Source organism: Salmo salar, chromosome 22 (genome assembly GCF_965601325.2).
Source record: "Salmo salar chromosome 22, fSalSal1, whole genome shotgun sequence".
NCBI classification, from domain to species: Eukaryota; Metazoa; Chordata; class Actinopteri; order Salmoniformes; family Salmonidae; genus Salmo; species Salmo salar.
This window is the reverse complement of record NC_138312.1, coordinates 5,950,751-5,977,079: the sequence shown is the minus strand read 5'-3', so window position 1 is coordinate 5,977,079 and position 26,329 is coordinate 5,950,751. Positions and strand designations below refer to the sequence as shown.

At 42.7% G+C, this 26,329-nt stretch overlaps 1 long non-coding RNA gene across 3 annotated transcripts; it reads right to left on the bottom strand.

The window, feature by feature from the left end:
- Positions 1–981: 981 nt before the first annotated feature.
- Positions 982–13,404, bottom strand: LOC123723788 (uncharacterized). 3 transcript variants are annotated; one of them, XR_001323368.3, is made up of 3 exons: positions 12,338–13,379; positions 9,889–11,162; positions 982–1,912 (listed from the first exon to the last, which is right to left on the bottom strand). It is a non-coding gene; the product is annotated as an uncharacterized LOC123723788 (long non-coding RNA). The 3 variants fall into 3 exon arrangements; XR_014382112.1 differs by having other exon boundaries at positions 982–11,162; positions 12,338–12,459; positions 12,653–13,375; XR_014382111.1 differs by having other exon boundaries at positions 982–11,162; positions 12,338–13,404.
- Between the last annotated feature and the right edge of the window lie 12,925 nt (positions 13,405–26,329).

Below are 26,329 nucleotides of genomic sequence, written 5' to 3'. Positions count from 1 at the left end.
TGAATGTGGAAGGAGGGGGAGGGGGGGTGGTACATAATCAAATCACGATAGATCAGTAAGTGGTTTAAGGACCAGTCGCACAAAACTAGCATCTCTGGTCCTTCCTGCAAGTGGTCACAGCCGATCTGCCTCAAACGCATGGCTTCACAGCAGTGCCTCTGCTAGAGAGTATGTGACTTGACTGCATAGGCTCCAGTGCAATGGTGGGTAAAGTAACCAGGTGTCATACTTGAGTAAAAGTATAGATACCTTAATAGAAAGTTAAATAAGTCAAAGTGAAAATCACCTAGTAAAATACTACTTGAGTAAAAGTCTAAAAGTTTTTGGTTCTAAATATACTTAAGTATCAAAACTAAATGTAATGGCTAAAATATTCTTAAGTATCAAAAGTAAAAACCATTTCAAATTCCTTATATTATGCAACCAAGATGGCACCAATTTCTTGTTTTGGAAATGTACGTATATCCAGGAGCACACTCCAACACTCAGACATAATTTACAAACGATGCATTTGTGTTTCGTGATGACCACGTGTTCTCCTGATAAGTGCGTGAATTGGACGATTTTCCTGTCCAGCTAAGCATTAAAAATGTAACATACTTTTGTGCGTCACGGAAAATGCATGGAGCAAAAAGTACATTCTTTTCTTTTGGAATGTAGTGAAATAAATGTAAAAGTTGTCAAAAATATAAATAGCAAACTAAAGTACAACTACCCCAAAAAAACTACTTAAGTAGTACATTAAAGTATTTTCACTTATGTACTTTACCCCACTGCTCCAGTATGCACTCCTCTTCAGTTTACCTGGCTCTACCTCAGCACTGAAAACAAAAACGCATTTTATATGACAGCAGCCCATATGTATTTAGTTTCAATTGGGATGATAATGTGCAATTTGCATTATTATATTTTGATTACTGCATTATTTGACAGATTTTTTTTCTTCATATACAGTACCAGTTAAAAGGATGGACACACCTCATTCAAGGGTTTTTCTTTATTTATACTATTTTCTACATTGTAGAATAATAGTGCAGACATCAAAACTGTGAAATAACACATGGTATTATGTAGTAACCAACAAAGTGTTAAACAAGTAAAAATATATTTTTCCCTTGATGACAGCTTTGAACACTCTTGGCATTCTCTCAACCAGCTTTATGAGGTAGTCACCTGGAATGCATTTCAATTAACAGGTATGCCTTGTTAAAAAGTACATTTGTGGAATTTCTTTCCTTAATGCGTTTGAGCCAATCAGTGTCAAGGCTTGGGAGAAGACCCAGATGCAGACAGTTTCGAGGTATCAAAAGTTTATTACAAAAACACAGGCAAGCAAACGACAGGTCAAGGGCAGGCAGAGGTTGGTAGTTCAGAGCAGAGTCCAAAAGGTACAGAATGGCAGGCAGGCTCAGGGTCAAGACAGGCAGAGGTCAGTAATCCAGGGTGGTTTTACAAGGTACAGAACGACAGGCAGGCTCAGGGTCAGGGTAGGCAGAATGGTCAAAAACCGTGAAAGCTACAAAACAGGACCTAGAGACAGAAGGGTGCACGCTGGTAGGCTTGATGGAAGAAAAGAAAAAAACTGGCAACAGACAAACAGAGAACACAGGGGATAATGAGGAAGATGGGTGACACCTGGAGGGGGGTGGAGACAAGCATAAAGACAGGTGAAACCAATCAGGGTGTAACAATACTCCCCCCTCAGGGGCCCCACCTGGTGTCCTACCTGGGCGCATACCAGGTTAACCAGGGTGCCAGCGTTGGAACTCAGCGATGAGGCCTGGGTCCAGGATGTCCATAACCCTGCCAGTCAACCAGGTACTGGAATCCCCTGCCCACGGTTGAATCTTCAGGAGGCGCCTCACCGTGAACGCCGGTTGGCCATCGATGAGACGGGGAAGACGGGGGGGGCCTAGAAACAAGAGACAAAGGGCTGTGAGACATAGGTTAAATCCTAGACATGTGAAAAGTGGGATGTATACGGAGGGTACTGGGCAAAAGAAGATGAACAGCAGAGCGACTAATAACTTTGGAGATGGGGAAAGGGGTGATAAAACGAGGGGAAAGTTTGCGGGACTCCACCCAGAGGGGCAGGTCTCGAGTGGACAGCCATACCCTCTCCCAAGACGATACCAGGGAGCTGGGGTCCAGTGGCGGTCCGCTTGCCATCGATACCTGCATGTGGTCTTGAGAAGGGCCTTCCCGGGCTCTCTTCCAGCTACGGCAACAGCGGCGGACAAACATCTGGGCCAATTCCCCAGCTGAGTATGCCAACCTCTTCTTCTTGTTCCGGGAAGAGAGGGGACTGATAACCCAGGGAACACCCGAAAGGCGAGATCCCAGTGGCAGAGCAAGGGAGCGAGTTGCGGGTGTATTCAACCCACATAAGTTACTGGCTCCAGGTGGTGAGTTGGCGGAGACAAGGCTGCAAAAGAGTCCTCTCCAGGTCTTGATTGGCTCCCTTCGACTGGCCATTGGACTGAGGGTGTTACCCGTAGGACAGGCTGGCCGACAACCCAATGAGCATGCAGAACGTCTTCCAGAACCGGGACGAGAACTGAGGTCCCCGGTCAGAGACCATGTCCACCGGGAGTCCATGGATCCGGAAGGCGTGCTGCACCATGAGCTGGGCCATCTCTTTGGCAGAGGGTAGCTTGGGGAGGAGAATGAAGTGGACGGCTTTGGAAAACCGGTCCACTACTGTCAGGATGGCAGGGAAACCGGTCCACTACTGTCGGGAAGACTCGTGACAAAGTCCAGGGATATGCGAGACCAGGGACGGTGAGGGACAGGCAGTGGTTGTAGGAGACGAGCCAGAGATTGCAGAGGAGTCTTGTTCTGCGCACAGACCGTGCAGGCGGCGATGAAAGCGGAGATGTCTGGGACCATGGTTGTCCACCAAAAGCTTTACCGCACAAAGGCCAGGGTCCAACGGAAGCCCAGGTGGCAGGCAAGCCTGGAGGAGTAGGCCCACTCCAGGACCGAGGAGTGGACAGCATCAGCAACAAACATCCAGTTATTGGGGATCAGCTGGGAACGATGCGCCTCACGGACATGCTTCCCCATTCCCCAGCTGAGTGCTGTCGCCAGGCACGAGGTGGGAAGGATGGTCTCAGGGTCCGAGGGTGTAGCTATGGGGCTATAGCGGCGTGATAGCGCATCTGGCTTGATATTCTTGGATCCCGGTTGGTAGGAGAGGGATAAGTTAAACCGGGTGAAAAGTAGGGTCCACCTAGCTTGCCTGGGATTGAGAAGCTTGGCGGTGCGGAGATATTCCAGGTTCTTGTCATCCGTCCACACAATGAACGGATGTTCCGCCCCCTCCAACCAGTGTCTCCATTCCTCCAATGCCATCTTCACCACAAGAAGCTCACGATTGCCCAAATCGTAATTCCTCTCTGTGGCGTTGAGGCGATAGGGAGAAGAAGGTGCAGGGATGTAACTTGAGGTCCAGGGAACAACGCTGGGACAGGACAGCCCCCACTCCGAAATCCGAAGCGTCGGCCTCCCCCACGAACAGACGGGATGGGTCAGGATGAACCAATGTGGGAGCTGTGGAGAAGCGGTGCTTGAGGTCCCCAGCAGCTGGGAACCACATGAACGGAACCTTGGGAGAGGCGAGTTCAGACAGGGGGGAAGCCAGGGTGCTGTAGCTCCAGATAAAGTGGAGATAAAAGTTGGCAAATCCCAGGAAACATTGCAGCTGCACTCTAGATGTAGGCTGGGGCCAATCCAGCACCTCTCTCACTTTCCCGGGTTCCATCTGTACATTCCCTGCAGCGATGATGTAACCAAGGAAGGGGATGGTGGAGAGATAGAATTCGCATTTTTCTGGTTCTCCAGGAGGCGCTGGATGACCTTTCGGACATAGAGCACGTGTTCTTAGGCTGAGTGGGAGAAAACGAGGATATCGTCGTGGTAGACAAAGACGAAACGGTTCAACATGTCGACGAGAATGTCATTGACCAGGGCCTGGAACACTGCTGGGGCGTCGGTAAGGCCAAATGGCATGACCAGATATTTGTAGTGACCGCTGGCCGTGTTGATGGCAGTCTTCCACTCGTCCCCCTCCTGTATCTGCACCAGGTGGTAGGCGTTCCGCAGGTCCAACTTGGAGAAAGCGGGGGCCCCCTGGAGAGGTTCGAAGGCTGAGGCGATAAGTGGTAACGGTTCGCCGTGATGTCATTGAGACCCTGGTAGTTAATTCCAGGGAACAAGGTTGTCCTTCTCCACAAAGAACCCTTTGCCGCCGGGGAAGGCAGAAGGACGGATACACCCTGCAGCTAGGGAGTCCTCGATGAACAGTTGAAGTCGGAAGTTTACATACACTTAGGTTGGAGTCATTAAAACACGTTTTTCAACTACTCCAAAAATGTCTTGTTAACAAACTATAGTTTTGGCAATTGTTTACAGACAGATTATTTCACTTATAACACCACAATTCCAGTGGGTCAGAAGTTCACATACAATAGGTTGACTGTGCCTTTAAACAGCTTGGAAAATTATGACATGCTTTAGAAGCTTCCGATAGGCTAATTGACATCATTTGAGTCAATTGGAGGTGTACCTGTGGATGTATTTCGAGGCCAACCTTCAAACTCAGTGCCTCTTTGCTTGACATCATGGGAAAATCAGAAGAAATCAACCAAGACCTCAGATAAATAATTGTAGACCTCCACAAGTCTGGTTCATCTTTGGGAGCAATTTCTAAATGCCTGAAGGTACCACGTTCATCTGTACAAACAATAGTATGCAAGTATAAACACCATGGGACCACGCAGCCATCATACCGTTCAGGAAGTAGACGCGTTCTGTCTCCTAGAGAAGAACGTACTTTGGTGCGAAAGGTGCAAATCAATCCCAGAACAACAGCAAAGGACCTTATGAAGATGGGGGAAACAGGTACAAAAGTATCTATATCCACAGTAAAACGATTCCTAAATCGACATAACCTGAAAGGCCGCTCAGCAAGGAAGAAGCCACTGCTCCAAAACCGGTTTGCAACTGCACATGGGGACAAAGATGGTACTTTTTGGAGAAATGTCCTCTGGTCTGATGAAACAAAAATAGAACTGTTTGGCCATAATGACCATCTTTATATTGGAAGAAAAAGGGGGAGGCTTGCAAGCCGAAGAACACCATCCCAACCGTGAAGCACGGGGGTGGCAGCATCATGTTGTGGGGGTGCTTTGCTGCAGGAGGGACTGGTGCACTTCACAAAATTCATAGCATAAGGAGGAGGGAAAATTATGTGTATATATTGAAGCAACATCTCAAGACATCAGTCAGGAAGTTAAAGCTTGGTCGCAAATGGACAATGACCCCAAGCATACTTCCAAAGTTGTGGCAAAATGGCTTAAGGACGTCAAAGTCACGGTATTGGAGTGGCCATCACAAAGCCCTGACCTCAATCCTATAGAAAATTTGTGGGCAGAACTGAAAAAGTGTGTGTTCCCGAGCAAGGAGGCCTACAGTCTTGACTCAGTTATAGCAGCTCTGTCAGGAGGAACGGGCCAAAATTCACCCAACTTATTGTGGCAAGCTTGTGGAAGGCTACCCGAAACGTTTGACCCAAGTTAAACAATTTAAAGGCAATGCAACCAAATACTAATTGAGTGTATGGAAACTTGACCTCACCTTTCTACTCATTATTCCTTGTTAATAAAACAAACGCATGCACAAAGACACACACACACACAATGTAATGAAAGAAATAAAAGCCGAAATAAATCACTCTACTATTATTCTGACAGTTTACATTCTTAAAATAAAGTGGTGATCCTAACTGACCTAAAACAGGGAATTTGTACTAGGATTAAATGTCAGGATTTGTGAAAAACTGAGTTTAAATGCATTTGGCTAAGGTCTATGTAACCTTCCCACTTCAACTGTAGGGTCTCCATAGCATTGCGTTCCGGCCCCGACACCGCAGGAATGGTGGAGAGGTCCGGGGCAACTCCCTAGCCCACCGGAAGACGTACCGGGGCATGCTGCGGAATGGGTGTGGCAGAATGGACTCCAGCCCATGATGGCACCAGTAGTCCAGTCAGTAAGGGGATTTGTTGCTGGAGCCAAGAGAATCCCAATACCACTGGAACCTGAGCAGACCTAATCAGCATGAATTGGATAGCCTCGATGTAGTTCCCTGACACTCACAGGATGATGGGAGTAGTATTGTGGTTGAACAGGCCTAGAGATCGCCCATCTAGCACTCTAATGTCCATGGGAATGGAAAGGGGATGAGTGGGGATGCCCAGATCGGACACCAGGGTAGAGTCCATAAAACTCATTGGCCCCAGAGTTCATATGTACCCGAAGAGATTTCAACTGGTTCCCCCACAGCAGGATGGCATGGAAAGGTCAGTAGTCCAGAGCAGAGTCCAAAAGGTATAGAACGGCAAGCAGGCTCAGGGCAGGCAGAGGTCAGTAATCCAGGGTGGTGTGACAAGGTACAGAATGGTGTGGGGGTGCTTTGCTGGTGACACTGTGATTTATTTTGAATTCAAGGAACACAACCAGCATGGCTACCACAGCGATACGCCATCCCATCTGGTTTTCCGTTAGTGGGACTATCATTTGTTTTTCAACAGGACAATGACCCAACACACCTCCAGGCTGTGTAAGGGCTATTTGACCAAGAAGGAGAGTGATGGAGTGCTACATCAGATGACTTGGCATGAGTTGGACCGCAGAGTGAAGGAAAAGCAGCCATCAAGTGCTCAGCATATGTGGGAACTCCTTCAAGACTGTTGGAAAAGCATTCCAGGTGAATCTGGTTGAGAGAATGCCAAGAGTGTGCAAAGCTGCCATCAAGGCAAACTGTGGCTACTTTGAAGAAACTCAAATATAAACAATTTTTTGGTTACTACATGATTCCATATGTGTTATTTCATAGTTTTGATGTCTTTATTATTCCACAATGTAGAAAATAGCAAAAATAAAGAAATTAATGAGTAGTGTATAAAACTGAAATATCACATTTACATAAGTATTCAGACTCTTTACTTAGTACTTTGTTGAAGCACTTTTGGCAGCGATTACAGACTTGAGTCATCTTGAGTATAACGCTACAAGCTTGGCACACCTGGATTTGGAGAGTTTCTCAAATTCTTCTCAGCGGATCCTCTCAAGCTCTGTCAGGTTGGATGGGGAGCGTCACTGCACAGCTATTTTCAGGTCTCTCCAGAGATGTTCGATCGGGTTCAAGTCCGGGCTTAGGCTGGGCCCCTCAATGACATTGAGATTTCACCCAAAGCCACTCCTGTGTTGTCTTGGCTGTGTGCTTAGAGTCGTTGTCATGTTGGGAGGTGAACCGTCACCCCAGTCTGAGGTCCTGAGCACTCTGGAGCAGGTTTTAATCAAGGATCTCTCTGTACTTTGATCCGTTCAACTTTCTCTCGATCCTGACTAGTCTCCCAGTTCCTGCTGCTAAAAAGCATCCCCACAGCATGATGCTGCCACCACCATGCTTCACCATAGGGATGGTGCCAGGTTTCCTCCAGACGTGGCGCTTGGCATTCAATTTTGGTTTCATCAGACCAGAGAATCTTGTTTTTCATGTCAGAGTCCTTTAGGTGCCTTTTTGGCAAACTCCAAGCGGGCTGTCAGGTTCCTTTTACTGAGGAGTGGCTTCTGTCTGGCCTGTCTACCATAAAGGATCTTGGTCACCTCCCTGACCAAGGCCCTTCTCCTCCGATTGCTCAGTTTGGCTGGGCGGCCGGCTCTAGGAAAAGTCTTGGTGGTTCCAAACTTCTTCCATTTAAGAATGACGGAGGCCACTGTGTTCTTTGGACCTTCAATGCTGCAGAAATGTTTTTTTGTTACCCTTCCCCCAGATATGTGCCTCGACACAATCCCGTCTCAGAGCTCTATGGACAATTCCTTCAACCTCTTGACTTGTCAACTGTGGGACCTTATTTTGACAGGTGTCTGCCTTTCCAAATCATGTCCAATCAATTGTATTTACCACAGGTGGACTCCAGTCAAGTTGTAGAAACATCAAGGATTGTCAATGGAAACAGGATGCGCCTGAGCTCAAGTTTGAGTCTCATAGCAAAGGGTCTGAATACTTATGTAAATAAGGTATTTCTGTTTGGGTTTATTTGGTTTGTTCATTGAAACTATCACTACAGTACATAGTTAGTTATAAAATTATTATTTTATAAATTAGGATTATAAAATAACTTACCTCATACTGATACCAAATGTTATGTAGTGCAGCTTGTTACAGTGAATCCCAAATTAACTGAAACACAATTGTTTTTTTTAAATATTACAACCCCTTAATAAACACCAGGTAAAATGGGACAATAAAATAAAACATAACCCTTATTTTTCCCACTCATTTAGAATACCATACATCCCATTGTATTATAACTGAAGGGTGAGCATTTACAGTATTTCTGAACCTATGTTTATGCTGTGTCCTCCTCCTTGGAGATACACCATGATTAATTCTGCACGTTTGTTGCATCACTCAAGCAGCTTGTGTATTGACAGCATGACCTGGCATAGAGAGAGCACACGACACCATTGATTTTTTTTCTCCATCGTGGCCATCCAAACATCACTGGGCTCCTTCACACCAACAATGAGAGACATGGATAGGGGGAGGTGTCTTCGCAAAGTAATTAAACACATTCACGCATTCAAACCTGACCCTTTGCAGCAGTGGTCCTACATTATGTTAAAACATATTGTTCTTTGTTGTGACTGTCAGCTACAGAACTGCCACACTGTGTAGTAGACCTGGATTCAATGGAACCATTGGAATATTGGCACAAGTGCAAACTTCACCCATCTGGCACTACAGGCAGGCTAAAGCAAATGCTAAAGGATTTGTAAGATTTCAAATAGTATTTGAACCCAGGTCTTCTGTGTCACATACTGTATAGTCTCTAAGGTGTTCTCTCAATGCTTGTTAGCTGCTGAGGCTTTTAGATTTGGTCATAATGTACCATAAATCATATTTGAGTCATTTGTGTTTACTTGTTCCAGCTGCAATAAAGGTCGTTAGCTGCATTGTTCGGTTTCGGGGACTGTTGGAAGCCTATGAGCAAGGGAACGGTTCGTATTTTTGCATGCACGTGATTGGAACAGCTTCTGTGCAGCCCTCCTCTGTAGCAGGTTGACGTTTATTGTCATGAATCTTGCCATGAAGTCAGAACTGAGCGATTTCCGCTTGCTGGACCAGCTGCAAAATCTAAATTTGCTATATCGTAAATATTTATGAAAACAAAAATGAGCTTTTTGGTCTTAATTTAAAGTTAGCAGGGTGGTTAAGGTTTGGGTTAAAATCTGATTTTATGAATTTGTGGCTGTGTCAGCTGGTGACCACTCTGCAGAGCTGCTTCCAGGGTAAGATTCATTACAATAAATGCCATCCTGTCCCTCAGTAGAACAGGACCTGTATGACATTGATTTGCCTTTGACACATGCTCTCTCCACGGTAGCCCCCTCCTCCTATTCTCCCTCTCCTTCCTGGTCCAGGGAGGTAGCTGCAGGGAGCTGCTCAATTCCATGTGTGACATAGCCTGGTCTCATAGACATAGTAAACATTAATCTTGGACACTCAAATTAGTATGATACAGTGCCTTCAGTATTCATACCCCTTGACCCATTTCACATTTTGTTGTGTTACAAGCCAGAATTCAAAAATTGATTAAATAAAAACATTTCTCACCCATCTACACACAATACCCCACAACAACAAAGTGAAAACATTTTTTTTCGAATTTTTTGCTAATTTATTGTATTCAGGATTGACCTGAGGGATGCACTCCTGTTGGACTGGAAAACATAGACCTTTGGTCAGTGGTGGGGCTTTTTCAATGCCGCAGCAACATCTTTATCTGGACAGAAAATGCATTGTTTATAACACAAACCCACCTTGGACAATGTGACAAGTGGTCCCTCAACACTCAATCCTCATTGTTTGTTCTTGTTTCCCAATTAACAGCTACTTCTCTGATGAGTGGGTCTTGGAGATGTACAAGTGCACAGCAAGTCTGAACCAGCACATTACTATATTAACACAGATGAGGTGGGATGAATCTCAGGTTTTTTTTTTTCATCTTTTAGTCGAGCATTTACCCTCTCAACATGGATCTTTTATCTCGCAATGTCTTTCATGGGATGCATCTCACTCTCTGTGAACCTTCTGTGTTTCAGGAATGGAAGAATATTCACAGTGACTCCGGCAGGCATCAAGCTCTGGAACAACAAGCCTTTGTATGCCAACATCATGTCTCCAGAGGTGGAGATTATCTCAAACCCCAACTTCTGGACAATGGCTTTGTACGGAGATCCTTGATACAGATCACTGCAGTATGTTATCACCGCATTAGGTGCAACTCCCAGGAGTAGCTTGAAGGAGTGCATTGAACAGTAGGTTTTCTTCTGCAGACTTGGAGTAGCAACTTCTATGTCATTACAGTCCATGATCATCATGCAGTTTCTGCTGGACCCCTGAAAAGACGCAGGCAAGCACGTTTGGTTCTTCTTCCGACTTAGAACAATCTTCATGATGGTAATGAAACTAAGCTTATGGATCACGTGAATCAAAGTGATGGTAACATTGCTGACAGTGCTTGCACTACAACGGAATAGTTGAGCCAGGTGCAAGTTGGCGTAGCTGTGACGCAACTTCATAAGTGCCATGAACACTTGATGCTCAAGCATCTCAACCCTCCACTTGGCAAAGTAGGGAACGCAGTCCTTCCAAGTTGTCTGAAAATCCTGTTTCCATCCTAAATACTAGCTGTGATGCTGAACACCTCTTGTGGGTATACAGCTGATTCTCCTGTAGAACCTTCAACTGTGCTAACAGTTCAACTGTCACTACAGACACCCTGGTTCGATTACAGGCTGTAGCACAACCGGCCGAGTCCCATACGGCGGCGCACAATTGGCCCAGCATCGTCCGAGTTTGGCCAGTGTAGTCCGTCATTGTAAAGAAGAATTTGTTCTTAACGGTCTTGCCTAGTTAAATTTGTAACAATTTAATTTATTTTTATTCTGCCATGGTGAATGTGTCTGGATCTACCTCTTCTGCCATGGTGGATGAGCGACCTTTTCTGGTAAATACAGGGCCATTTCTCTTCCCTACCGGAAAATGGCAGCTGCAGATCCGAGTGTTGTCACTGGACTTCCGGTCCACCAGTCTGAAAGACCAAAAAAAAATGAAAATTTCAGTAGATTGCTAGGTTGATTACTAAAGGTAACATAGACTTGAATATATTAACTGTAAAATAGAATGAGTTTCTACTAGCCCGGGCAAAATTCAGGTACTAAATCTGTGGCATGCAATGTTTATGAAGGCAAGATTTCATTGCGGTGTCAGGCTAGTTGGCACATTTTCTACTAACTGTGTCAGGCTAGCCTTGGGCTAGGTTAATTTCCATCCCTGTTGACATTTCTAACAGACTTCACAGGTCATTTGATTAGTCATGTACAACAGATTCACTTGTGGACCAAAACCCTTTCTGTGTTTTGTATGGGGAAAACAAAAAGTATTTTGTGAGCAAGCTAGCCAGATAGTTAATCTTAGCTCACCCATTCGTGTAACGTTAGTCACACTTTTCCATGTGGTGAGATGCCAGCTAACGTTAGCCCACCAGTGCAGGGATATTTAGCTAATGTTTACTAGCTAGTTACGTTAGCTCATCGTTCGTTTAGTCAGACTTTTCCCCATGGTGACATGCTAGCTAGTCCACCAGAGCAGGGATATTTAACGCTAGCTAGTTAGCGCCAATTGCTAATGTTAGGCACATTCGCTAGCATGTCATCGCCTGTCGGGAAAGTCTGACTACACCACAGTGAGATGCAGTGCAACGTCAGCTAGTTTATGTTAGCTAATGTAGCCAACTAGCTAACCAAGGTGCCTAATTAGATAGCCCACCAGGTGATATTTAGCTAGCTAGCTAACATTAGCTCACCGTTCATGTAGTCAGAATTTTCTAAGTGGCGGCATGCTAGCTAACAAACTATCCTTGCCATGGTGCCAGCCTAACGTTAGCTAGCAAGTCTGACTACACGAACAGTGAGTTAACGTTAACTAGCTAGTTAAATATCCCTTCTCTGGTGGGCTAATACTAAATAGCATGTTACCACATGAAAAAGTATAACTACACAGACCGTGATCTAAGGTTAACTAGCTGGCTAGCTCACTAAAGACTTGTCAATAAAAAAGGTCACAACAGTCATTATGCTGGCCCTGTGCTGATAGTTGTCCTACTTGAAATAAAGGTAACGTGCATTGTACACGTAAGTACCTAGCTAACCACAGATATTTGACCTAACCAAAATAACTTGTTAGCAGCTAGAAAACAGGGCTTACCTTAACACATGGCTCCAATGATGCATCCCGATTACAGAGGTCGGAAAACGATAATATCGGAGTAGTGGTTAGAATCCAGTACATAGTACGGAATCATCCTTGCTTCTGCTCGACGGACTGACCTAAGGTTCGTTAGTTAGTTAGCTACAAAGGCCAGTGTAATTCCCAAAATTATAGTAATAAAAAATGCTAAGGTAGCTAATTGGAAAGATGCCAAACAACAATACACATGAGAAATACAATTTCAATCATTTAAATGAGAAACTACAAAAATGCTATAATATCTACTTTTGCGTCAAGAAATTGAGTTTTTACCAACACTGCCTTGAGTGATGACGTCAAAGCTTGCGACAACATGTGTAGGTCTGTATGATAGCCATCATTTTTGGGGGGTAATTACAGGCATATATATTGATAAAAGTTATCTTGTCCGAGACAGATTTTTGCGGTTATCAAAATGTCACGCTAGGGTAAGCCTACACGGAACACAGACCTTATATGATTTAGTTCTAAAATCCCCTACGGAAAATGAATGGTGGAAAAACGACTGGTACCATTTCCGGGTTTTACCGCTAGGTTTTATGCGTATGACTCATACTGTGGTACTCAATTGCAAATAGGATCCATGTTTTAGAATATTTTTATTCTGTACAGGCTTCCTTCTTTTCACTCTGTCATTTAGGCTAGTATCGTGGAGTGTTATTTCTCTCACGTCACCCCGCTCCTCCGCTCTCTCCACTGGCTTCCAGTTGAAGCTCGCATCCGCTACAAGACCATGGTGATTGCCTACGGAACTGTGAAGGGAACGGCACCTCCATACCTTCAGGCTCTGATCAGGCCCTACACCCAAACAAGGGCACTGCGTTCATCCACCTCTGGCCTACTGGCCCCCCCTACCTCTGAGAAAGCACAGTTCCCGCTCAGCCCAGTCAAAACTGTTCGCTGCTCTGGCACCCCAATGGTGGAACAAGCTCCCTCACGACGCCAGGACAGCGGAGTCAATCACCACCTTCCGGAGACACCTGAAACCCCACCTCTTTAAGGAATACCTGGGATAGGATAAAGTAATCCTTCTAACCCCCCCCCCCCCCCCCCTTAAAAGATTTAGATGCACTATTGTAAAGTGGTTGTTCCACTGGATATCATAAGGTGAATGCACCAATTTGTAAGTCGCTCTGGATAAGAGCGTCTGCTAAATGACTTAAATGTAATGTAATGTAAATGTTATTGTTATTGATCCATCCTCAGTTTTCTCCAATCACAGCCATTAAACTGTTTTAAAGTCAGCAATGGCTTCATTGTGAAATCCCAGAGCGGTTACCTTTCTCTCCAGCAACTGAATTAGGAAGGATGCCTGTATTTTTGAAGTGACTGGATGTATTGATACACCATCCAAAGAGTAATTCATAACTTCACCACGCTCAAAGGGATATTCAAATAATGCTTTGTTTTTTACCCATGTACCAATAAGTGTCCTTCTTTGCAAGGAATTGGAAACTGCCCTGGTCTTTGTGGTTGAATCTGTGTTTGAAATTCACTGTTTGACTGAGGGACCTTACAGATAATTGTCTGTGCGGGGTACAGAGATGAGGTAGACATAAAAAAATCATGTTAAACACTATTATTGCACACAGAGTGAATCAATGCAACTTATTATGTGACTCCGGAATTATTTAGGCTTGCCAAACAAAGGGGTTCAATACTTACTCACTGAAGGCATTTCGGCTTTTTATATTTTTATTAATTTGTTTAAAAAAAATCTAAAAACATAATTCCACTTTGACGTCATGAGGTATTGTGTGTAGCCCAGCGACCGACACAAAATCTAAATTTAATCCATTTTAAATACAGGCTGTAATACAACAACATGTGGAAAAAGTCAAGGCGTGTGAATACTTTCTGAAGGCACTGTATGTTATGTTTGGTATGCTTTTGTAAGACAGAAGCTTACTTAAGGCAAAAATTAAAGGAAGGGGGGGGATCGGTGTTGGTTGGGGTGGGTGGACATATAGCGTTATCTAATTACCAGCTTTGCAACTACTTAATTTCAATCAAGTACAAACTTAACTGAACAGAGACAGAATACAATATGGAATTTTACTGAATAGTTTGGGGTTGTCTTTGTCTCCGAGGAATGCTGGGCAGCTGGCATCAAAACGTTTTGTGTTGTAGATATGTGGTAGTAGAGCAGTGGCCTGAAGGCACACACTTAATGTGTTGTGAAATCCATTGTGAAATGTATTGTAATGTTTTTAAAATGTTATATAACTGCCTTCATTTTGCTGGACCTGAGGATGAGTACATTCATAGCCAGTTGAGAAGAGCTCATGGCTGGAAATGCCTGGAACAGCTGAATTCCCTTCTCGGCCAGGATGCCCCACTTACTTAATGGTGATTCTCTAACATCTTCTCAGGGAACCTAGTCGTGAAGGAATTACCTGAGAGTGTTTGTAGATCGATCGTTAGAACAAGGGACGTAGATTCACCCTCAGGGGAGACACGCCATCTGATGTGACTTAAACAACACGGAAACATACCATTGTTGAAAGACTGTTGCTGCATACTCCCGAGTGGCGCAGCGGTCTAAGGCACTGCATCGCAGTGTTGCGGTGTCACTACAGCCTGAGATTCGACACAACCGGGTGTGACCGGGAGTCTCATAGGGCAGCGCTCAATTGGCCCAGTGTTGTCCGGGTTAGGGGAGGGTTTGGCCGGGGGGGCTTTACTTGGCTCATCTCACTCTAGCGACTCTTTGTGGCGGGCAGGGCGCCAGCAGACTGACATTCGTCAGTTGTCGACTGAATGTACTCTTCCTGGGATCCACCAACACATTGGTGCAGCTGGCTTCCGGGTTAAGCGAGTGTGTGTTAAATTGACATATAAATACTCCCCTAGATGTATGCCCATTGGTTGAAAGAAAGGAAAGTGATTATTACACGAGTGAGCCCATAGGTTAATCAGCAAGCGTCGTGGAATTGCCTTACTGTGCTATGCTCATAGGCTCAAGTCAATAGGTGAATAACATTCTGCACGCTAACTAATAGTAAAGGCTAATAGTGACGCTCTGTTGATGAAGTAACATTATGACCAGTGGTGTAAAGTACTTAGGTAAAAATACTTTAAAGTACTACTTAAGTAATTTTTGGGGGTATCTGTACTTATCTTTTACTATTCATATTTTTGACCAATTTTACTTTTACTTCACTACATTCCTAAAGAAAATTATGTACTTTTGACTCCATACATTTTCCCTGACACCCAAAAGTACTTATATTTTGAATGCTTAGCACGACAGGAAAATGGTCTAATTCACACACTTATCAAGAGAGCATCCCTGGTTAATCCTTACTGCCTCTGATCTGGCGAACTCACTAAGCACATGCTTCATTTTAAATTATGTCTGAGAGTTGGGGCGTGCCCCTGGCTATTGGTAAATAAATAAAAACTAGAAAATGCTTTAAATAAGGAATTCAAAATTATTTATACTTCTATTTTACTTTTGATAATTAAGTACATTTTAGCAATTACATTTACTTTTGATACTTAAGTATATTTAAAACCAAATACTTTTAGAATTTAATTCAAGTAGTATTTAACTGGGCACTTGAGTCATTTACAATGAATGTATCTTTACTTTTACTCAAGTATAGCAATTGGGTACTTTTCCTACCACTGGTTATGACACTACCATAGATACCTGTTGTGCTGATGTGGTAACATTGTAAACTCTACCTTATAAATACCTGCTATGCTTATGAGGTAACATAACTTAACCCTATAAATACCTGCTATGCTGATGAGTGAGATAGGAAGCGATGTGAATTATGTGTTTACTAGAGGATGAAAAAAGTGACGAGCCATTCAGACCAGCCTTCCTGATTGAACTTTCATAAACTACATATTTTTTATCTACTTTGCAACTACTTAGCATGTTAGCTAACCCTCTAACCTAACTCTTAACCCTAACCTTAACCCTTTGGTTGACTTAAGGGTAAAAAATGCCACTTTATGTTTAAAAGCAGAGAAAACCCCCTAAATTCTATTTTTTCAACTTGAAATTTGATGACTTTTCCTAGAGTGACTCCAACATTAGAAAAAGTGAAACATCACTGTAAAAAAAAGCTGCACACCACCAGGGTGCAAAGATTGACCCGGCAATTAGAAAATAATTTACACACAACAAAAAACACAGACACACACACACAATGAGAAATTGAGATTATATGTGCTACTGATTGAACTCAGCCAGCAGCTCCTGAAGAGGAAGAACACCATGGTTGACACATTAGAAAGAACAAGCATGAGCTGCCCTCTGCACTCCTCGCAACAAGGGGGAGAGAGGCCTTCTCATCAAAGTTTGCCTTCACCCCCACCACCACTCTAGTTTCTTACCTCCCAAAGAGGAACAAGAATGTGGTCCTCTTGAGCACACTGCACAAAACAGCTGAGATCAGTGATCGTGAGGACAGGAAGCCAGCCATCATCCTGGACTACAACCACAACAAAGGTAGGGTGGACAAGGTGATTGGAACTTACAGCTGCAGGAGGATGACTGCCCGCTGGTCCCTGGTCATCTTCCGTAATATCATTGATGTGTCCTCATACAATGCCTTCATGATATGGAACAAGATCAACCCTACCTGGATCCCTGATAAGCGGAACAAGAGGAGGGTGTTCCTGGAGCAGCTGGGAAAGGCACTTGTAACCCCACACATTCAAAGAAGGGAGCACCTCCCCGGCACAGCAGCCTCTGCAGCGCTTCTGAAAGCTGTTCAGGGGGCTAAATCTTGTCCTGATCCACCTGAGGCTGCAGCTGGGGCAGGCAAGAGGAGGAGATGCCAATTCTGCCTCCCAAAGAAGGACTGTAAAACAAATACAATGTGCTGTACACGTGAGATATACATCTGCAAAGTCCATGCACACTCACTTGCATACTGTCCTACATGTGCTAATTAAAGTTGATTGATTTATGTTCTTCACGTTTTTGTTTTGTCTCTATGATATTATTTTATTCTTATTGTTGTTGTTTATACACCTTGTGGGTGGGGGCAATGGTTCAAAAAATGGGAGAAGACTAGTATTCGTAGTTGAATTCCTCATTGTACAGTATATAATAATATATCACTATGTTGCCAATAAAGTTCAAGACTGTTATTGTTTCCCTTCAATTAAATGCATTCCAAACTACTTTCTGCACATTTCTTCTACTTTATTAGGCTATACAAGTGCTATTTCTTGCTAAAAAATATATATATTTTTACACCTATGCAGCACCTTTAGCAATAATAATAATAATAAACCTCTACTTTAGTAAAGAAAACAATTATGACAGGTGTATTGTAATAAAAATGAGTGATGTCCACTGATTAAATGCAGTCTTTCTGCATTATGAAGAGGGAAAACCAAGATATTCACAAAGTTTGTGATGAATGACAGGTTGTTTCTTCATGCAAAATAGATTTGGGGTTTAAAATTCAATTAAGCTGCTTTATTTTAGGGGTTTAGTGAAAGCGGGTCATTTTTTACTCTTAGGACAAGGGGAGTATACAGAATGTTAAGACTACACAAGGGTTAACCCTATCGTTAGCGTTAGCCACCTAGCTAAAGTTAGCCACAACAAATTGGAATTCGTAACATATCATATGTATTGAGAATTCGTAACATTTTGTACTAATTGTCATTTGTAGTATATCATACGAATTGTAATTTCTAACATATCAAATGAAATGGATGATGGACATCCACAAATGAATACATACCATATGAAATGTAACAGATCATACTAAATAGAGGGAGCAGTGTTGTATTACTCAAGACAAGTCTCGGCCTCTAGTCTGGTCTCGAAACCACATTTTGAGTGTCTGGGTCTTGTCTTGGTGTCTGATACGTTTGTACTCGGTCTTGACTAGGTCTCGGACAGTGAGGACTCATAATTTCTTCCCGAAACTAGCCCAGACGAGCGGAGTTAAAAAACTAATTATCAGCTTCCATTCAGTCAGCTAATAAAACCGTTCCACCAAGCCAAATATATTCACTCCTTTCTTGAAACAATATCTTAACAGCCTTTATATCTATTATAGACATGTTTGCGTAGTGGCGAACCTATAGGCCTTCAGTGTGTGATAGATTGGTGATTCTGAAAGGACAGCAACCGAAATACCAGCGCACTCATGTAGGAAAGTGCACTTTTTGTAAAACACAAAGGGCCTGTGGTGTAGAGGAGGGTATATGCATGTACTATAAGCTGTATACCCACCTTTTTCTGTGGGAATTGCTTATACTCACTTCTTAATCCCTACTGATGCATTACAAAGTAGTGTAGTTGAGGTATACGACTTTTCAATTATGTAGTACAAGAGAGAAATCACAATCACAAAGTTTGAGTGGAATATTGTCTGCAAGCAGCAAGAGTGTGCAGCTCTCAATTAGTTTTAACATTGGTTTCAAATTATGATATCTACTAGTAAATGCCAACTAAGGCAACAATGGGTATGCAAACCAGGTAGTCAGAGTTTAGTCAGAAGTGTTGGCTAGTAGGTTTTTTGTGATGTGCAATTGTCATCATGTGCTGTTTGCATCAGCGGAGTAGACATGGTTGTCTTTTTCTATTTTTGTTGTTGTTGTGAAAAATCATAAGGAGAACTCATAAAAAACCACAGGAAAACACAGTGTGACTTTCCGTTGCTGGGCGGGCCGTTTGGGAACTTTTGGACAAAATTAGAGTATGCAGGCACCACTACACCACTACATCGGGCAAGACAGCAGTCACACACAGCATGATGTTAAAGGAGAAGCAGTCCATAAACTCTGACATAATAAGCCAGTAGGTCCCAATCATAAGAATACAAAAACACAACTGCATTTCCCAATTGAAATGTACAAATATTACTTCCCATTGCCAAAAACATTTCACGTTTAGAACACAAAGTAACCGGTGACCTAAAGTTTAGGTGCAGATATCAAACAAACAGACAATCATAAATATCATCAATATTCAAATTCCCAGTTTATGCTACAAAATAGGTTCTATATGTCTCCACGTTCTATGACGTACACTTAATCATTGTTGGCAGAATAGATGGATAAAGTTCAATGCATGATAATTATAATTCACCAATACATTTCTTGGTAGATATTGCTATCAGGTTGTAAATCACAGCTGGCTTGGTACATTGTTTGCTGCCATTCGGGATGCACTGTTTTAGTTTCAATGACTCAATATTTTGGACAAAAATGGACGAATGTAACTAAGCCTGGGAATGTCAGTACAATCAAACTAGCAAGGGCAATGATCACAAGTCAGTCATAATGTGGCTAATAGGGAAGCGTATCTATTTCTGTAACATGCTAAAAACACAGAGCCTAACATTAGCTAGAAAGCTGCTAGGAGGATGTCATGTCATGCCATTGGAGGTGTCACGACTTCCGCTGAAGTCGGCTCCTCTCCTTGTTCGGGCGGCGTTCGGCGGTCGACGTCACCGGCTTTCTAGCCATCGCCGCTCCATTTCTCATCATTCCATTTGTTTTGTCTAGTTTCATACATACCTGGTTTTCGTTCCATAATCAACTGCATGTATTTAGTCCTCTGTTCCCCTTCATGCCTTTGTGTGAAATTGTTTATTGTTGAGGGTGGTATTTGTTACGTGTATTTTTTCCAGGCGTTGCACTTTTGCTTTTTACTGTGTTTTGGCACTTGTTTATTTGTTATGTGCTGTATATTATTTACTGGTATTAAAGTGCGCCTGTTATTATACTCCGCTCTCCTGCATTTGACTTCGCCTCCATACACCTCCCCTCACAGGAGGAGTGGGTGAGTGAGTGACTTTTTCCCCTCATATTGTTTTTCAGTGGCTATACACAGCTAGAGATGCAGGTGTCATTTGGTAAGCTAGCAAAACTTGAATGATTGCAATACATTAGCATTTCTATTGCGTTCACAAATTCATTTTGATTATCTACTCCGATTTCAGAGCACTCTTGTCTGAGTGTGCCAGAGAGCAGAACAACTGATGAATTTACAAATGCACAACACCTGCTGAGTATGATCGGTGTCAGAAACGTAGCCAAAAAAATAACAATCTAGATAACATGTAAACACCCTAACCAGCTCTGCTACGGCAAGTCAAATGGTTGGAGTGAGGTGTTCTCTCATTTGTGTCTGGAAGTAGCTAGCAAGCTAGACAACTTTAGCCAGTTAGCTTGGATGCTTGGTTGGGACAAGCATGCCTTGGCAGGCAAGCTGCAGAAGGACGAGGAGGCTACAATTAACCATCTTTTATCAATGCAATTTTGACGGCCAACTAGCTGAAAAGGTTTGAGAGGGTTTATCTAATGTTCCTTTGTTAGATTTTAGCTAATATTGCTCTGGCTAGCATAAGTTGTTGATCTTGTTGTTGTTGTATAACTGAGGGAGGGAGAGAGTGTAACGAGTGTGCTGAAAGTCGAGAAGCAAGTTCAGGGAGTGGGTGTTTTAATAAATAAAATAAACAATGAACACGAAACACAAACAATGCACCGAAATGAAAACAGAGTCAATAACACCTGAGGAAAGAACCAAGGGGAGTGACAGATATAGGGAAGATAATCAAGGAGGTGATGGAGTCCAGGTGAGTTTATTTTTTTTATTTTTTATTTCACCTTTATTTAACCAGGTAGGCTAGTTGAGAACAAGTTCTCATTTACAACTGCGACCTGGCCAAGATAAAGCAAAGCAGTACAACACAAACAACAACACAGAGTTACACATGGAATAAACAAGCGTACGTCAATAAAACAATAGAAAAAAAGAAAGTCTATATACAGTGTATGCAAATGGCGTGAGGAGGTAAGGCAATAAATAGGCCATAGTAGCAAGTAATTACAATTTAGCAAATTAACACTGGAGTGATAGATGTGCAGATGATGATGTGCAAGTAGAAATACTGGTGTGCAAAAGAGCAGAAAAGTAAATAAAAACAATATGGGGACGAGGTAGGTAGATTGGATGGGCTATTTACAGATGGGCTATGTACAGCTGCAGCGATTGGTGAGTGTCATGAGGCGCAGGTGCGCAAGACGATGGTGGCAGGTGTGCGGGATAATCAGCAGCCTGATGACCTAGAGGCCGGAGAGGGAGTATACGTGACAGAGAGGCTACCTTTTCGTGGTTGTTTGATCAATAGGACTGTAAAGTTCCCAAATGTAAGTGGTGTTTGTGTTTACATATTTGCAGAAATCCATTCAGGTGTATTTTGTGGCTTTTGGCAAATGCGTTCTAATGATCTAAAGTCGCGCTGTTGTAACTGGCTGTTAACACACAGTCCAGTTCAAAGTGAATGATGCCAGGCCCGAATATACATTACATTTACATTTAGGTCATTTAGCAGACGCTCTTATCCAGAGCGACTTACAAAATGGTGCATTCACCTTATGATATCCAGTGGAACAACCACTTTACAATAGTGCATCTAAATCTTTTAAGGGGGGAGGGGGGGGGGGGGGGTTAGAAGGATTACTTTATCCTATCCTAGGTATTCCTTAAAGAGGTGGGGTTTCAGGTGTCTCCGGAAGGTGGTGATTGACTCCGCTGTCCTGGCGTCGTGAGGGAGCTTGTTCCACCATTGGGGTGCCAGAGCAGCGAACAGTTTTGACTGGGCTGAGCGGGAACTGTGCTTCCTCAGAGGTAGGGGGGCCAGCAGGCCAGTGGTGGATGAACGCAGTGCCCTTGTTTGGGTGTAGGGCCTGATCAGAGCCTGAAGGTATGGAGGTGCCGTTCCCTTCACAGCTCCGTAGGCAATCACCATGGTCTTGTAGCGGATGCGAGCTTCAACTGGAAGCCAGTGGAGAGAGCGGAGGAGCGGGGTATCAAATGGTTTGTTTGTATAAGGGTCTACTGTAGCTCTGATTGGCTATAGCGCACTTGTCTGTGTAGACTCCGGTCCTGGACAAGACAGATGTTTTTATTTGGTTTGATTTCCTGCAGTGTCTATTAATTGTCCAAACGCACAGTCACTTTCCCACTCTATGTTGCTATAGAATTTTCACAAATGCATTAGTATACGTACTTAGGCAGCCTGTTTTCCTCATTTTCCATGTTTGGCCGAGTATGGTTTCCAATCAGAGGCAGGTGTCTTTCGTTGTCTCTGATTGGAAGCCATACTTAGGCAGCCTGTTTTCCTTTGGGTTTTGTGGGTGGTTATTTTCCGTTTAGTTGCTGTACCTGACGGAACTGTTGGTCGTTTGTTATTTTGTAAAGTGTTGTTCATTAAAGATTTAAGAATGAGCACTATCCACGCTGCGCCTTGGTCTAATCAATACGACACCTGTGACACTCGGACTCAATTTTCTCCAATCTTGGTCTTGATTCAGTCCCGCTTTAGGCGCTTTCGAACACAACACTGAGAGGGAGATTGATTTACATTTACTATGTTACATCTACCCCTGATTCCAGGTTGCCTGATGTAGAGTAATAAGCACCATGCTCTCTCTCTCTCTCTCCCCCACTCTCTGTTTCTCAACTGAAACATGCACTGTGTCAGCCTGACCTAGAAACAAGGGACGATTTTCTTGCTGCATCGACAAGAGCTTGGGAAAATATTTATGTTGGTGCTTGGTGCTCCCAGCATTCAAACTCAGATACATGTAATATGTACATTAATTTCATGACGGTCTGCGTGTGCAAGCTTTTTTTTGACAGAGTGACTCTCTACAGGCCTGTCACACCCACTACTGATAAACAATATGTCTGTGATTTCATATACTGTATGATGTATGTCCTATGTTGAATTTAGTATATACTCTGTGTGAACAGGACTGGATATTTCTTTGTGTATTAGAATAATAACCAACCAGACATGAGGATAGTTTGCATTAATAGTGCAAGGGAATATAATCAGCACCGTCAATTCAAAATTTTCAGCAGACAATTTGACATTGCCTATGATGTGACAGAGACAAATTGTGCTGAAAATCACTGCAACCTTTCCTTGTGGGGACACAGTCATTTACAAAATAAAGTTGGTCTGTAAACAAAAAAATCTAATCAAAAATGTTGTTGTGAAATGTAATTTGTTTGAACACCTGGAGTGAGTGATCTGAAAATGTTAAGATATTGCAAAACAAACATGGCTCTAAACCCTTGACAATAGGGGACAATGGGACTTGACACAGACAGAACACTTAAAGTTGATCGCTGTATCCGGTCTCTCGTTCATGATACTATTTAACTTGCTCTGCCTCTATTCTCCTATAATGTCATATTGTGAATCCAAGGACACAGATGTCCACTGACTGTTCAATTTACTGCAGGGATCTGGGAAAGGCTCATGGAGAAATTTTGCAGACAGATGTTTTTCCCTCCCCAGGCTGAGTACCTGGAGAGAGAGAATCACATTTGCCAGGGAATTGCATGCTCCAGCACACTTGCCATAATGTGGTTCAGAGGCAGGGGCAGACAATTGCCTTAGACCTTTCACAACATATTGTAAAGAGGGGGTGGGGGGGCTGACATTTTATGTAGGTAAGCAGTGACACTATTGCAGTGACATATTTGGTATTTATTAGGATCCCCATTAGCCGCTGCAAAAGCATCAGCTACACTTCCTGGGATCCACATGAAACATGACATAATAGATAGTACAGAGCATTATTAGTCAAGGACTGAAATGCATACATTTAAAACGTCACACATAGCCAACATATCAGTACATACACACAATATCTAGGTCTAATACATAGTGCAGTGCAAATTACAATATAAGATATACAGTATAAAATGGCTGTCTCTTCAAAGTCCCCTTTGTGCAGTAAGGTGTTTTTAAAAAAAAACTGGTTTTATTGCTAGCTTGAGATACCTGGGGTGGCAGAATTCCATGTAGTCATGACTCTCTGTTCTGTTCTGGACCTGGGAACTGTGAAGAGAGCTCTGGTTGCATGTCTTATATTGTACAGATGAGTGTCCGAACTGTGTGCCAACTGCTTGAAGAGGCAGTTCGGTACCTTCAACACAAGGATTTGCAAAGGATTTGCAACCAAGTTTTTTTTAAACATTTGAGCCATTAAAACTGGGGGGCTATGTATAAAAATAGTTGTAAGGCCTACGTGGTTCATACAATAATTTTGACAAAACCCGTAAATTAAAGATGAAAGTCTACACTTAAAGCACATCTTGATTGTTTCCTTTCAAATCCATTGAGGTGGCTTACAGAGCCAAAATGATGCCAATTGTGTCACTGTCCAAATACTTATGGACCTGACTGTATACATATTCAGCCCCCTTGACTTTTTCCACATTTTGTTACATTACAGCCTTATTCAAAAATGTATTAAATCGTTGTTTTCCCTCATCAGTCTACACACAATACCCCATAATAACAAAGCAAAAACAGATTTTTATTTATTTCTGCTCATATATAAAGAAACTAAAATATTACATTTACATAAGTATTCAGACACTTTACTCAGTACTTTGTTGAAACACCTTTGGCAGCGATTACAAACCTGTTTTCGCTTTGTCATTATGGGTTATTTTGTGTAGATTGATGAGAAACCCTTTTTTTTAATAAGGCTGTAACGTAACAAAATGTTTGGAAAAAGTCAAGGGGTCTGAATACTTTCCGAATGCACTGTATATATACATTTTTATAATTGTACACTATTAGTAGAAAAACATTCTTAAAATGAATTTAATTTAGTGGAGATGGAGGAGACTGAAATTAAAATATATGCTTTGCTTCCTCTTTCAAAAATATTTTGGTGAATTATGGATGACTCCGACAATTGTAACAAGTTTCTGTAAATACTTGTTGGTAGCATTTCTATGTTGAAGATTTAAGAAGAATTTGTTGCATTTTCCCCCATATTCCATCCAGTTTGCTTATGTAATTTCCTTAAGTGCATGAGGGTGATAGTTTGTAGTGTGATTTCCTTTACGGTCCATTGAAGTATTTAAAACAGTATTATAATCTCCCACCATAATAATTTAGTCATGTTTTGCCTGTAAACTTGATAAATTATTGTATATTTTAAAAGAAGCGTGGATTATCATTATTTGGACCATATAGATTAATGAGACAAATGTGTTTATGGTCCAATAGCATATTTAAAAGGATCCACCTTTCTTGCAGATCTGTTTGAACAGTTTGCACATTTGGATCAAAATATTTGTTAATTAATATCAACACCCCTTTTGAGTTTCTTTGCCCATGGGAGAAATATATTTTTCCATACAACTTTGCCTAAAGCTATAGAATGAGTTTCCTGTAAGCAATAGATATTATATTATATATATACCAATATATTCCTTCTCCTCCAATATTCCACCCGCTAGAACCTCCCCCCATCCCAAGTTGTGTTGTCGTCCCAGTGACTGGCTGACCATCCCTGTACACATAGATCCTAACTAAGGCCTTTAAGAGATAGGGGCCCATCCACCTACAGTACAGAACCAGATCTGCAGCCAACATAATTTTGAACGCTTTTGCCTCAGTCGTACTGCATCTAGTTTATATAAAAAATAAATATATACTGTGTATATAAAAAAATCTTTCATATCTTAATTTATTCCCACAATTGACAAATAATATGCAGAATAATATAAGCACTCCTACAAAGGATTGTTACATATAACCCCCCCCCCCCCCCCCCTACACACACACACAAGCACCCACACACAACCACAAAAATCAAATGTTTAACAGTTGTTCCATCTTTAACCCAACTCAAGAGAACACTTGATGTGTGTATGCATATACAGTTTGCCTGTTTAACACCCACACACGCTGGACCCCGTTTTGACCCATCTTCCGAAGCAACTCTTCCGAAGCAAGTCAGACCGTTAGATTATTCTGTGCCGCCAGGGCCACAATAATATACCCTCTCTCTGATTGTCCGAGTGAGACTCCCTCCCTCTGGGTTACTACAGCCAGTGTTGCCAACACTGCCACTACCTGGGTGGGGTACTGCACCGGAATTCCAACATGCTTGGTATGAGGTCGTCAAGGTCCTCATTAGCAG